Consider the following 12,909-nt stretch of genomic DNA (forward strand, 5'->3'; position numbering starts at 1 on the left):
TCCTCTCCCCTGGAAGGCTTTTCCTAACCAACTCTCCTCTTGGCAGAGTTAGGCACTTGGTACTCTCAGTCTCTAGGTGACATTGTGTGTTCTCACCTGAACATCGTTTTTTGAACTTGTTTACTTGCTTATCTTCCTCTTTAGGTTGTGAACAACTTGGGTTTGTTGCTTTTTCCCATTATTCACTTTCTCTTTGATATCCAGCACAGACTCTGATGTCTGACGGCCTAGTTGTGAGTCTTGAAGCCTTCATTAATTTGTTGTATGTACCTGTCGAAGTCTATTAATTTCTCCATCTTTTTAAAGCTATAAGTGGATATAATCACAGTGCCTTCCTAGGATTATTGTGAGAGTTAGAAGTTTTTAACTTTGCCAAGCTCTTAGCACTATGTCTAGCATAGAAGCTCTCGGTAAAATTAATGTCATTAATTTTGTTAGCTCAAGAATGTTTATGTATCATCTCAAGCCACCAAGGATCCTATTTCCAAGAGATTCAGAGTGACTATTTGCATGAAAACCTACTAGATTTCCCTGGAGATATGTGAAAAGGTTTGGGGCTTGACACTAAAACTCTAGAGGACATCAAGTTTAAGATTTCTAAGCAAAGAAAAACAAGTGACTGCCCAAATCTCTGGGTAACCAAGAAACAGGAGAGTAGTTACTGTCATTGTCCAGTTCTTGTTCATTGCATCATCCATAACACATAAGAGTGCCAAGCATATAACAAGTGGTAATAAATATTCATTGGAAGAATATATATGCCTTAGTTTGGAATACAAACTGCTTAACAGTATTGACCACTTGTGGCCTGAGGTGACATACAAGCCCTTCTCAGTGCCAGGGGAAAGAACTCTAACACCTCATAGGAAAGGAAACACACCATTCAAAGAGCATGGTGACAATCTGATGGTCTGAAAACCATGACCTCTGGTGGGAGGTTCTCCTTCAGCTTTGAGGACCTCATGGCAGGAGCAATAGAAAGAATGCTTCTAAGAGAAGAGGCAGGAAGAATTTCTATATGAGCTGAGGTTCTGAAATAGTAAGAATGAAATAGTAAGACATGTGAAGTACTAGCCTCTGAGGACAGGAGCAAGGAGATACAGAACAGGAGAAAAAGGGATTGGAATTCTGGATTAATACTGAGTGCTGCTTCTTAGTTCAAATACTCCTGAAATTGTGATTCATTTCTACTCCTTGTTTTTACTTTGGGAAAAGCAAGAGATGTAGAATTATCATCACCATTAATTGCAAGTGATATTAAAAATAAACTTTTAAAAATCAAAAGCCTATATTTTACATTATTATATTAATAAAGGTACCAATATTTGGATATGGAACTGTTTGTGGAGTTAGAAAATGCACATTTCAAACAAATAATATATTCATTAGGAAGAAGTGTACAATTAAAGTGAAGCATCCATCAGTGAAGCATCTGACTCTTGTTCTCAACTCAGGTCATGATCTCAGGGTGGTGAGATCGAGCCCCATGTCAGTTTCTGCGCTGAGCATGGAGCCTGCTTGGGATTCTCTCTGTCCTTCTCTCTGCCCCTCCCTGCTCATGCTCTAAGTAAATAAATAAAATATAAATCTTTTCTTTAAAAAATTTTTTTGATCTAGGTCTGAGATTTCTCATTTCCAATTCCATGGTGTTATTGGGTCAGTGGCATTTCCCTAAGATCCTGCAGGTCAGAATAGAGACCTGGAACACACGACAGGGTGGTGGGCTCTGGTGCTTTATTCACTGAACATCTACTATGTGCTGGGAACAGTGCTAAATCCTAGGTATACAATAGGGAAGACAACAGATGTGATATTAGCATACATACCTCAAGATTATGGTCTGGTGGGGACTAGAAACATTCAAAGAATATAACAAAATGGTGTCGGACTACAAACTGTTATCAATGCTGCAAACAGGTTGCTATGCTAAACAAGTATATAAACAAACTAATTAATTAATTAATTAACGGCTACTTAAAATTGATCATCCTTTCAGGTAATATCTCCTCAAAGAAGCGACCTGCAAATGGGAATCTGACAGAGGGTTGGAATTTGTTGGGTCATTAACGGCCAACTTCAAGTAACAGGAATATCACGTATCAAGGCCCAGATGAAGTGAGAAACAGTCATGTTGAAATACATAAAAGAAGACTAGTTTTGCTGGATGGTAGTAACTGAGGAGGGAATGAGATGAGATGCTGTCAGGGGAGCAGATAGCAGTCACAGTAAAGTGTTGATCCTAGCAAGAGAAACCATATTGAGATGATTTTACTGGGCATGACTAAAAAACTCTCTTAACTCTCCTATGCTGGCTTATGTCCATCTTCTTCAACTCAAGGATGGAGTTAAACAGAACTGAATTCTTGATTTTATTCAAGTATGTAGGTAACCAGATATCCATCCTGTAAGCTCATTTTCTGTCTGGTTCGTGTCTGGCCAAGTGGGAGGAGGGGTATGATTATGGCTAAGCGGAGTAGGTGGATGGAAAGCGGCAACTTCTTTTGTTCCTTTCCTTTCAGACCTGATATTATCCTAAAGAAGAGAGTACAAAATGACATTGCATCCCTCCTGCTGGGGAGAGTGCAGAATTGGTCATGGGCAATTGTGAGCGCTGAGCTGACATAGTACCCTGGTGACCTGAACGAGTTAATGCATTGTCCAGAAGCTCTAATTTACAACCAGGAAGAATCTGGAGCATTGAGAGGCAGATTGAATAGGTCCATTTTTACCCATTGTGATTTCAGTGACAGGTCCGGTTTGCTCTAGTCTAAACTGACTCACCAAATCATGCATTCAGACAATTAAATCACTGACCCTTTGACATTTTGTAGAATCTTTGCAATGTAACACAGCACTGTCACTTCAGGTTCCAGCTTTATATGCCCTTTACTTTCCAGTTCTCTTCTCTTTTTAGGCATTTTGCACTAAAAATCTTCTTTGACACTCATTTTTAAATAAGATATTAATACTGTTTCTTATCTTTCTATTATTAGCCTGTGAATGTAATACTTAGCTCATAAGCTTGCTATAAAAACAGATATACAACCAGAAATACAGCTAATCCTTTTGATTCTAAGATTTGTACCTCTTTCATACACCAACACTAAATCATATGTTTGTCTTTTTGTGTAGAACTTTCTTAGTGTATAATACACTTATTATAATACATTTATTTTCACCTACTGGTTTTGAAACACAACTCCAATAAAATATATAGCTAAAAACAATGGAAAAAATGCTTCTAGGGCAATTCATAAAACTAACTAAAATCATATCTGGAAAAAAACTTGGCACTCTTTCAAAGGACAAGTGGAAAAGTAGTCCCCATAATAATAGGTGTTTAATGGTTACATGGGGGAGCTCCAGAACTTCTGTGAGGATGATTCATGGAGAAATGGCTATGATACTGCTGGATGGACATGGGACAGAAATGTGTCTACACGAATAGAGATAACAACTGAGAGTGGTAGTTAGAATACTGTTGGCAAAGAAAATATAAACAAGCTACAGATAAGAAAGAGAAACACAGATTAGAAACCAGAGCTGCTAGACTTTGAGAGAAGGATCCTTTGGCCTCACTAGTTAAACTGTATCATCAGAACCACAGTACAGAGAAAATAGAAATTGGTTATAGTACTACACATCTTTTAGTATTTGTTACACAAATATTTACAGTGAAATTCTCTATGACACTCATTACAGAGTTTTGGCTCATAATTCTGACAGGATCCTTCTGCCACCTTCATAAGATCAATTCTAAAAAGCCTTCTCCCCCTTCTCCAGACACCAATATTAGCATATGGTCTAGTGGGCCCATGTTCTAGATTCTTATGCCCACAGTGAACTAAATCCAAATGCTGTTTCATTGAAGTAAATTTTTCTTAAGTGTTTTCTACAATATGCAAACCTAAACAATTAAGAGTTCCAGACTGGCCACTGGAGCTTCCCATACGATCTTTATTCTAATGTGTTCCAAATGCACAGGCTAACCAATCAGCACAGCCTTTAGCACAGGCTAAAAAAATCAGTTTTTCAGATTTGAAGTGTTTTTGTATTTAAGAATATATAAGACTATGACAATAGAATAACATTTATTAAATATATATTAGATAAAGAGTCTGCCTTGGAAATTTAGGGCATGTGATAACTATGCTTATGGTAGTATATTATAAAAAATTGAAAAAATGTTTTGGAGAATGTATTCATTAATTTAAAATCCCCAGAAAATAAATATGTGTTCATTTGGCATACATAATTAATTTTGTTTTATTAAGTATAGATTAAAATTAGCATGATAACTACATGTTACTAAAATACTTCAACTTAAGAAAAACAAATGCAAAATATCTAGTCTCCTCCTTACAACAATACAATACAATAGATTATTAAGCTGATCTCTTTATTAAACTGATGATTTGCCTATTTAGAACCTTTAGGTAAAACACAATTGGGCAAATCAAGAGATTTCAGTGTAACATGAGAATTCTATAAAGCAACAATTATCAAAGTAGACAGCAGAATTATTGTTATTGTCTTATTAATTAAATATTAGTCAGGAATATTTTATTGCTAAAACTATACAGATATCAGAAGAAAAGAAAAAATTAGAGATTTCTACTCTCTTTTTATGACCACAACTTTTTGAAGACTGTAATCTCCTGTAACGATCCAGCTCTTTGTTACTCCAGAGGAAAATTTAGAAAATACATTTTATAGAAACAGATGTCTATGATTAGTAAGTTTTCATATATGGTTGTGCTTCTGCATTACAGATAAACTTCAATATAGATAAAAGTATATCTGGCATTTTACAAAACAGACGTCATCTAAGCATGCAATGGCTTTATTCCAATCCTCTCACTCTGATCAAGTCCTTCTTCATAAGATCCTAAAAATGTTCTTACTTGAACCTTTGACAGAATTCTTTTAATTATTCTCTTTTTCACAAGTTTCAAACCTCGCCTGCATTTTAACTGCACAATTTCATACATATTATACATACTGGCTGCAGTTAGCTGAAAAATAAATCTACATCTTCTGAATTCTTTACAACTCAATCAAAGAACCTAGTAAAGCAAACATAAAAAATCATAACATATGCTACTTATATGACTGATGCACACAGATGTTTGTTACGCCATTTCCTCTAATTTTCACTATTTTCTTTTTTTTTCAAAATTAAAAGAATTAATTGAAATTATTGTTTATTGATTATAGGTCTGAAAGAAGAGTTGTAGAACCAGGAGTGGGCTAAGAGTTGGAGAAAACAGAGAGGAATTAAGAGGCAAGAGCTCATGGACATGTCAAAAAGCACATATGGTGGTGGATAGGGGCTTTAGTTCCAGTAATAGGACCTCAGCTTTCAAGATAGTAGAGGTGGAACATTTCCTTAGGAAAACAAGGACAGGAGCTGTCTATAGAAGAAAGGTAGTGAGACGGGATGGCAAAAATAATCAGGGGATAAAAAGTCAAGATATGATAACAAAAACCATAAATGTTGATGTTAGAGTTGCCTACAATGATGGCAGATAAAGATTGAAAGTCATATGAGAAAGTTCTCATAAATTTTTGCAAGTGAGAAGGAAGAAGAGATGACAATGCAGAGCAAGGAAGAACGTGGCTTAATCTCATGACATATGGCTCAGTGACAAGGCATAGTTAACTACATACCTACAAGTGGAGTGGGAATCCAGAAGAATGCTGGTTACAACTACTGGTTTAAGAATAGATATGTGGTGTGTAGTGGTGGGGAGGGGAAGGGAGAATGGAAAAAAAAGGACTTCGATTTGAGAGAGTTTGAGGAATGCTCCCCTTTTTCAAAGGAAATAGATATTTTATTAAGGTAGATATTGAGAGTCCAGGAAAATATTAAGGTTATCAAGAGATGTCAAAAGGATACAGGTTTCAGAAGGAAAAGTAGTTAAAAGGAAGTTTCTATAGGAAGGAGCAAATTTAAGTCCTATTGGGTGATAACTGATTAGAGGGAATGAACCTGAAGCAATGGTGCAGGACTCTAACGACAATATAAGGAGGGCAAATAAATCAGTGCCTGTCCAGATTCAGGCCATTTAAGACTATTTGGAATTTTGTTTTATACAATGTTCCTGCAAATTATGACATGAGAGATTTCAGATTCAGAATGGGTAGGGGAATTTCAACATTAATGCAGTCATAGAATATGTAAATTAAGTTGATCCTACATTATTTCATATTTAATCTTCAAACATGTTCTTTGGGAAAATTCTTATTAACAACCACTGACTTCGGATACTACGACACAAAAGGAAAGGCACAGAGCCAATGATTTGTTCTGTATTTGCTTGTGGTTTTTTTTGAAATTAATAATCTGTTTGTTGGTATATCCATCTTTCAGATATTTGAAGTGTTGAGAATTAGACAAAAATGACCTTTCTCGCCCCCTCATTATTATCTCAAGATCCAACATAAACCAACTTCTATTTCTGCTTGGTCAAATGACTGACATTTCTGTGTGCCCAAAGATCTATACCTTCATCACAGACAGGCTATAATACAAAACTCCTGTTTGTCTATTCTAGGAAATTACTAAGAAAACATAACCCCAATCCTTCACTCTACACTAGGTACCAAAATAATTTCACAGCTGATTTAAAACTCTTACCCTCATCTTCATGCCCCAAGTGCAATGTGACCTGTCTAGCCAGGAAACTAACAGAGCATTCTCTCCCTTCCTCTTTCTGCAGTGTGTTCCCCAGCTCCCAGCAGTGGTCTGTTCCCATAGTTAACCTCACAGACAAGATAAAGCTTTCTTGCCCAATGAAGCAAGAAGAAAAAAAATCTCTCTCTGAAAATGTACCTCTGTCTCAAATTTTTTTTCCAGAAATAGATATTAATCCTGCCCCTTTGCCCATTCAGCCAATAGTCAAAGAACCTCAGAATATAAAAATTCTCAGTAATTTTCTATGTTGCTCCCATCAAACCATTTCATTACATATGACTAAAATGAAGTAGGGAACAGAAAATAGTATGTATTCACCTCTGGAATGATCTCATATATTTTCTGAGCAAGAGATCCCACTGGCTTCTCTTATGTGCAATTCAAAGATACCTAAAGAAATGACTAAGTATTTATGGTTCAGTTAAAATGTAAAAGCCTTTTCTTCTACTATTCAATACCTACTGCAAAAATACTACTGCAACGTAAGTTACATGTTCTCAGCTGCAGGGAGAGATCCATTTAATCAAATCATTGTCAGAAATGCAGCATCTTCAGGGCCATGATAAAATCGCCAATCTCTTTGTTTAGGATAGGACTGTGACTTGCCCAAGTTCATAGAGTCGGCAACAGAGTTGTAAAAGACTCTAGTTTTCCCAAATCCTAGTCCAGCATTTATTCATTTATTCCCTATACCTCCATGATTTTCCCCCATCTATCCTTCCCACCCCCCTCAGCCAAACTGCAGGCTTCCTAGTCTATGAACCAGTTGATTGAAATTATTTTAGAAAGTCAGTTCTTCAAATTCTAAACATGAAAAACAAATAGAAAGACACCCCCCAAAAGTTAATAGTCAACAAATATTTATTTGTGTGATTATAATGTAGCAGGCACTATAGAACAAAATTAATAAAATGGAAGCAGTGGGGTTAAGAAGGAAGTATATTTTGTTCAGACAGGGAAGTTTCAGAGTTTGAGCTCATTACTTACAAGTAACAAGGGGATTATGTGCTAATACACAGCTAAGACTGAAAAGTCCAATCGACCAGCCAAGAAACAACAACTAAAAGCAAAACAACAAAAGCTATCTGGGTCTTCAAAAAAATAACTTGATAACAGCTCTTACACAAGTAAATGATTCGTATAATTTGAAAATAAACATGTTGAAAATCTAAGAAGTCCTTAATTTTTTTTCAGTGCGTGTAGGTGTTTTTAAGTTTATTATGTGAGTACCATAAGAAAGGTTTCTTTTCAGAATGTGCATATGGTTATGACAATACTGCTGTATTAATTTGAACTGAGAAAATGGCTAGCTTTTACCAAATAGAATATTGGATAAATAAGGTATTACAATTTTTAAAGCATTTAGAAAATTTTACAAGGATGCAAATGACAACAAAATATGATTTCAGAAAAATTTAAGAGCATAAGTAGTAAAATAACATTCTTAGAAGTGGATGCAAGAGGGATGCCTGGGTGGCTCAGTGGTTGAGTGTCTGCCTTTGGCCCAGGGCATGATCCTAGAGTCGCTGGATCAAGTCCCACATCAGGCTCCCTGCATGAAGCCTGCTTCTCCCTCTGCCTGTGTCTCTGCCTCTGTGTCTCTCATGAATAAATAAATAAAATCTAAAAAAAAAAAAAAAAAAAAAAAAGAAGTGGATACAAGAGAAATTTGAAGTTTGGTAGAATTAATACAAATTATTATGAAGCTTTTATAATTGTGCAGAGAAATGTTAAATGTTTAGCTCAAATTATTAATCAGTGTAACATGATATACATTTTAGTAAATTTGAGTTAATGAAGACAATAAAATTATATTATGAGTATGACTGGAAAGATGAATATGGTTTATAATTTTTTTTATTTCACATAATTTCATTTTATTTTTTACCTAATCAACTTGTAGCCTTCTTAAATTTTTAATAAATTAATACTATATTGGTAAATATCTTTATGTAAGAAATAAAGTGAGCATAAATTTGTCTGCCTTAATCATAAATAGAAAGAAGTATTTATTACAGTTTGCAATTTATTCTTTCTTTTCTTTCCTCTTCCTTTTTTTGCTTATTGATTTTTTGGTCAGAAGGCATGATTAAGTAGGTATTGTCATAGGTGACTGTGCTATCTATCAGAGAGACTAAAAACGTTGGATTTTGATTCCTGGCTTTGCCCCTTTCTAGTGTTTTTATCTTGGGTGAGTTGCTTTTTAGTTTCCAGGATTAGTTTCCATATTTGTAAAGTGAGAAAATAATACCCCCTGTTTAAAATTGTGATGAGCATTAGCGATCAAGTGTGTCTATTACTCAGCATAGCAACTGGAACATGATGGATAGTTATTACTAATGAATTTAGTCATCATTAATTATTATACCCTGACTAATAGATATTTGCAACATATAATTCTAAAAGATGTGCACCTGGGCTTTAATACTATTCTCTTCAATGTATTTTATTTGATGGTGGGAGAGGGAAAAGGGAGGAGAGGAATAACCAAAAACATCTATCTAGAAAAAGAGGCATGGTGTCCTTAATAAATGTGGACAAACTGAATGCTAATTTGCATAACTTTGGGACCAGTATCTTTAACCTTCATTTTTTTCCTTAGTAAACAAACAGATTGAGCCAGATGATGCTTGATAATTAATGATTCAAAGATTCCCCGGCATTCAAGGACTCTATGATTAACAATTCAGTTATGTTTATTGAGAATGCTAAAAAATGGCAACTCCAGTTTTTTCTACTAACATCAGCTTTCCCTCTAAGATTAGAAGGCTGTTCTGGTGATAATTGGGAGTAAATTTTAACATAAATCAGAAAATCACAGCAATTGCATAGAAGTTCTTTAGTTAGAACTACGAGCATCTGATATTGCCCTTAGAGAATTCCAGCGTGTGATTTGCTGTATTATATGTAATCAGTTACTGGTAGACTTTGATAGATTTGGTCATCTGTTTCCTAGACTCGGCCAACATGGCCTTGGGGACATGGATTTTAAATAAGAATAATAATTTAAACAAAGTATTTTGACAGTTGCCTTAAAAAAAAAAAAAAACCTTTTATGGCAAGTGTCCTTTATTTATTTGCTGATTCTTATAGATTGTTGAAAATTTTAAGAAATGTACATTTCCACATGAAATTTAATTATAATGTATATGAAAGAGAAGCAGTTGAACTGGACTGAGCATGCATGGAGCATGGTCATAGGAACACCAGGGAACAGAGACCTATATGCAAAGAATGACAAGACACAGTGATGTATGCATTGAAGAACTATAATTATCCTTCCCCACATCTGGTTACTCTTATCAAAATTCTAGTTTACATCTATCTATATGCCTTTTTAGATTTGTAAAAACTGCCTATATATGAATCAACCTTTTTCAGAAGGTAGAAAAAGTGGAGCCCAAGGGTGCAAGAGAAAAAAGAGAAATAATACATAGTAGAAAAGGCTTAGGAATTTTTGCCAGATAATCTTGGAAAAGACTATAAAATGGGGCCTTAGAATTAGAATAGACCCCTAGAAAAATTCATAAAAACAAAAAAGAAAAACTAATTGAGCTCCTACTATGCACTAGCTACTATTTGAGGGGGTTGAGATTCAGGAATAAAAGAGAAAAAATTTAAAAGATATCTACCCTGGTGAAAATTATAAGTTTCATGAGAAAGGAGAAAGAGTAAGTTTCTAGAGAAGGAATAAGTTTCGTGAGAAAGGAGACCCTGTCTTTTTCATTCAATACTCTGTTCTAAAATAGTGTCTGATACTTACTACATATTGAAAAAAAATTGGTAGAATAAAATTAAAAAAAATAAAGAGATACTTTCAATAGTAAAGAGTATTACTGGGTTTTGGGATAAGGGACAGCCTTCCACATGGGGATCATAGAAGGCCACTGTAAGATGGTACCATTTGAATTAATAATTTATGTCCAAATCTCTTGTATTTCTTTATAAGATTGAATTTCATCAATACTAGAGCATTTGATGTTGTCCCACAGATTTCAAACACTGTGACATGTTCTTTGATTTTTCAGTTTGGGTAACTTCTCTTATTCTTTCTATTCTTTGATTCTTCCCTCTGCCATATCCAGGCTCCCATAAGCCTATCCCATTAATTTTTCATTTCTAACACAGTATTCTTCATTTATTTCCATATGGATCTTTTTAATACTTTACGACTCTGATAAAATTCTGTATCTTTTCATGAATGCTTTTCACTGGAATTTTTTTCACATTTATCATGGTAGTTTAAAGTCTCCATCTGATAATTCCAACCCTATCTATGAATAGAACTGCAAGAAAATTTTCTTGACTCTGGGCCACATTGTTTCTTTTTCATGTCTTATAATTTTTTATTGTATGCCAGATAGTTTGTACAAAAGAACAGTAGAGGTGTGCCCTGGTAGCTTAGTCAGTTAAGTGTCTGACTCTTGATTTCGGTTCAGGATATCATCTCAGGGTTGCGAGATGGAGATTCACTCCACCTCCAGGCTGGGCATGGAGTCTGCTTAAGATCTCTCTCTTCCTCTCCCTGTACCCTACCCACCCTAAAAAAAAGAACAGTAGAAACTTACATAAATAATAATTACCCCCAGAAAAGGGTGCACTTCTTCTATTATCAGGTTGCTAATGTAGGAGACTAAGTTGATGAAATCTTTTGTTGAGTCTGGGCTTTGTTGTGGTTTTACTTAGATTCAGCTTTCCATTGGCTTCAAATGTTTTGATGGCTGAATCAGAACTTTTCTTTTCAGTAGGTCTTGGGAACTGAGCCCCAGAGAGACTCCAGAGTCTCTTTATCACAATTAGGCCAGCCACCAACTTTCCAAACCATGGGATATCTTTTGCTCCTTACACACCCACTGCCAGCTTTTGGTGTTGCTAAGGAGTTCTCTTTGCTCTGCAGTCCCACACTGGCTTTCTGTGCTTCAGATTATCTTTCTTCTGAGCTTCCCTTCCTCAAAACTTCAAAAGAGCCATGCAGCACAACTGGTAAAGGCCTAGAATGCCTTGCTGCCCAAGCCTTCAGCAGGGCTCTGCCCCGTAATTGGAGAAGATTGTGTTTACCTCAGAGAGGCTTTCTCTCAGTTTGGATGCCTTAGCCCCACATATGGGAGGCTACTCAATGAAGTAACATGGGTAAGAGCTGCTTGCTAAAGACTGACAAAGTCTGTGTCTGGGATCCTTATATTTTCACACACCAGACCACTCCAAACACAACCATTAAATGTTTTTTAAAACTTCACTGGTTTCTCTTTGATGACTTCCTTTCCCTCCCATCATTTCAGCAGGGAGCAAAGCAGTCATGTGTTTCTTCTCTCCAAAAGAGAGCTTATCACTTTCTGGAATTTAGTTCATTTAGGTTAACTTGCATTTTCAGATCTTTGCTAGTTGTTTTTTTAATTTTTTTTTAAAGATTTTATTTATTTGAGAGAGAGTACAAGCAAGGGGGAGGGGAGAAAGGACAAGCAGACTCTCCACTGAGCACAGAGCCTGACCAGGGGCTCGATCCCAGGACCCTGAGATCATGACCTGAGCTGAAGGCAGACACTTAACCCACTGAGCCACTGAAGTGTCCCTCAGCTAGTTTTTGAAAAGTCAGATTTTGCAGTTTATCTGACTTGTTCTCCTTGTTAGGGTGGCAGTGGTGATTTCTCTGGTTTTCTACGTCTGAAGGAGAAGCAGAAGTCCTGCCTCAATTTCAAAGTCACAATCTAACCACACTGCCATCTATCTTGGCTGTTTGAGTTGGGAAGTTCTTAGAAGGCGGTAACCAAAGACAACGGCAACAACTCTACAAGACACGACACAAAACCCTGCGTTTAAATAGTACGTATGAAAGTATATGAAATGTGAAGTATTTGAGATGTAATTACAGTCTAGGTAACCATAACAATTATTGTTATGCACTGCTATAGGTCATTGTTTGTGTTGATTTCTACACTCTTTCCAACAATTCATTAAAAAAATGATCACACATATAACTTTTCCAATCTATAAATGTGTTCACTTCCTATATTAAAGCACCTTCCCCTGCACCTTGTAACCCAAGAGCCATAACTAAATCTACAATTTAAACTAAAACAAGCACAAACAGTCACTGATCATTTTAATATTGAGGTTTTAAAGGACACATTATGAAGAAATTAAAATGCAAAAAGCAGCACAAAGTTAAATTAAATTATTTATTATGGAAAGATTAGTCAATCTAGTTACTTCCC

General features: G+C 35.6%; 1 protein-coding gene and 1 long non-coding RNA gene across 5 annotated transcripts in view; one reads left to right on the plus strand and one right to left on the minus strand.

Annotated features, from left to right (window-relative positions):
- DPYD (dihydropyrimidine dehydrogenase) overlaps positions 1 to 12,909 on the minus strand; it is a 790,677-nt gene that overhangs the window by 293,586 nt on the left and 484,182 nt on the right. The window lies entirely within an intron of this gene.
- Positions 1 to 12,909, plus strand: part of LOC140638017 (uncharacterized) — a 34,218-nt gene that overhangs the window by 20,528 nt on the left and 781 nt on the right. The window contains exon 4 of the long non-coding RNA XR_012035141.1: positions 12,326 to 12,517. This is a non-coding gene — a long non-coding RNA (uncharacterized lncRNA). The remainder of the gene's footprint in view (positions 1 to 12,325; positions 12,518 to 12,909) is intronic.

This window comes from Canis lupus, chromosome 8, assembly GCF_048164855.1.
Source record: "Canis lupus baileyi chromosome 8, mCanLup2.hap1, whole genome shotgun sequence".
Lineage (NCBI taxonomy): Eukaryota > Metazoa > Chordata > Mammalia > Carnivora > Canidae > Canis > Canis lupus.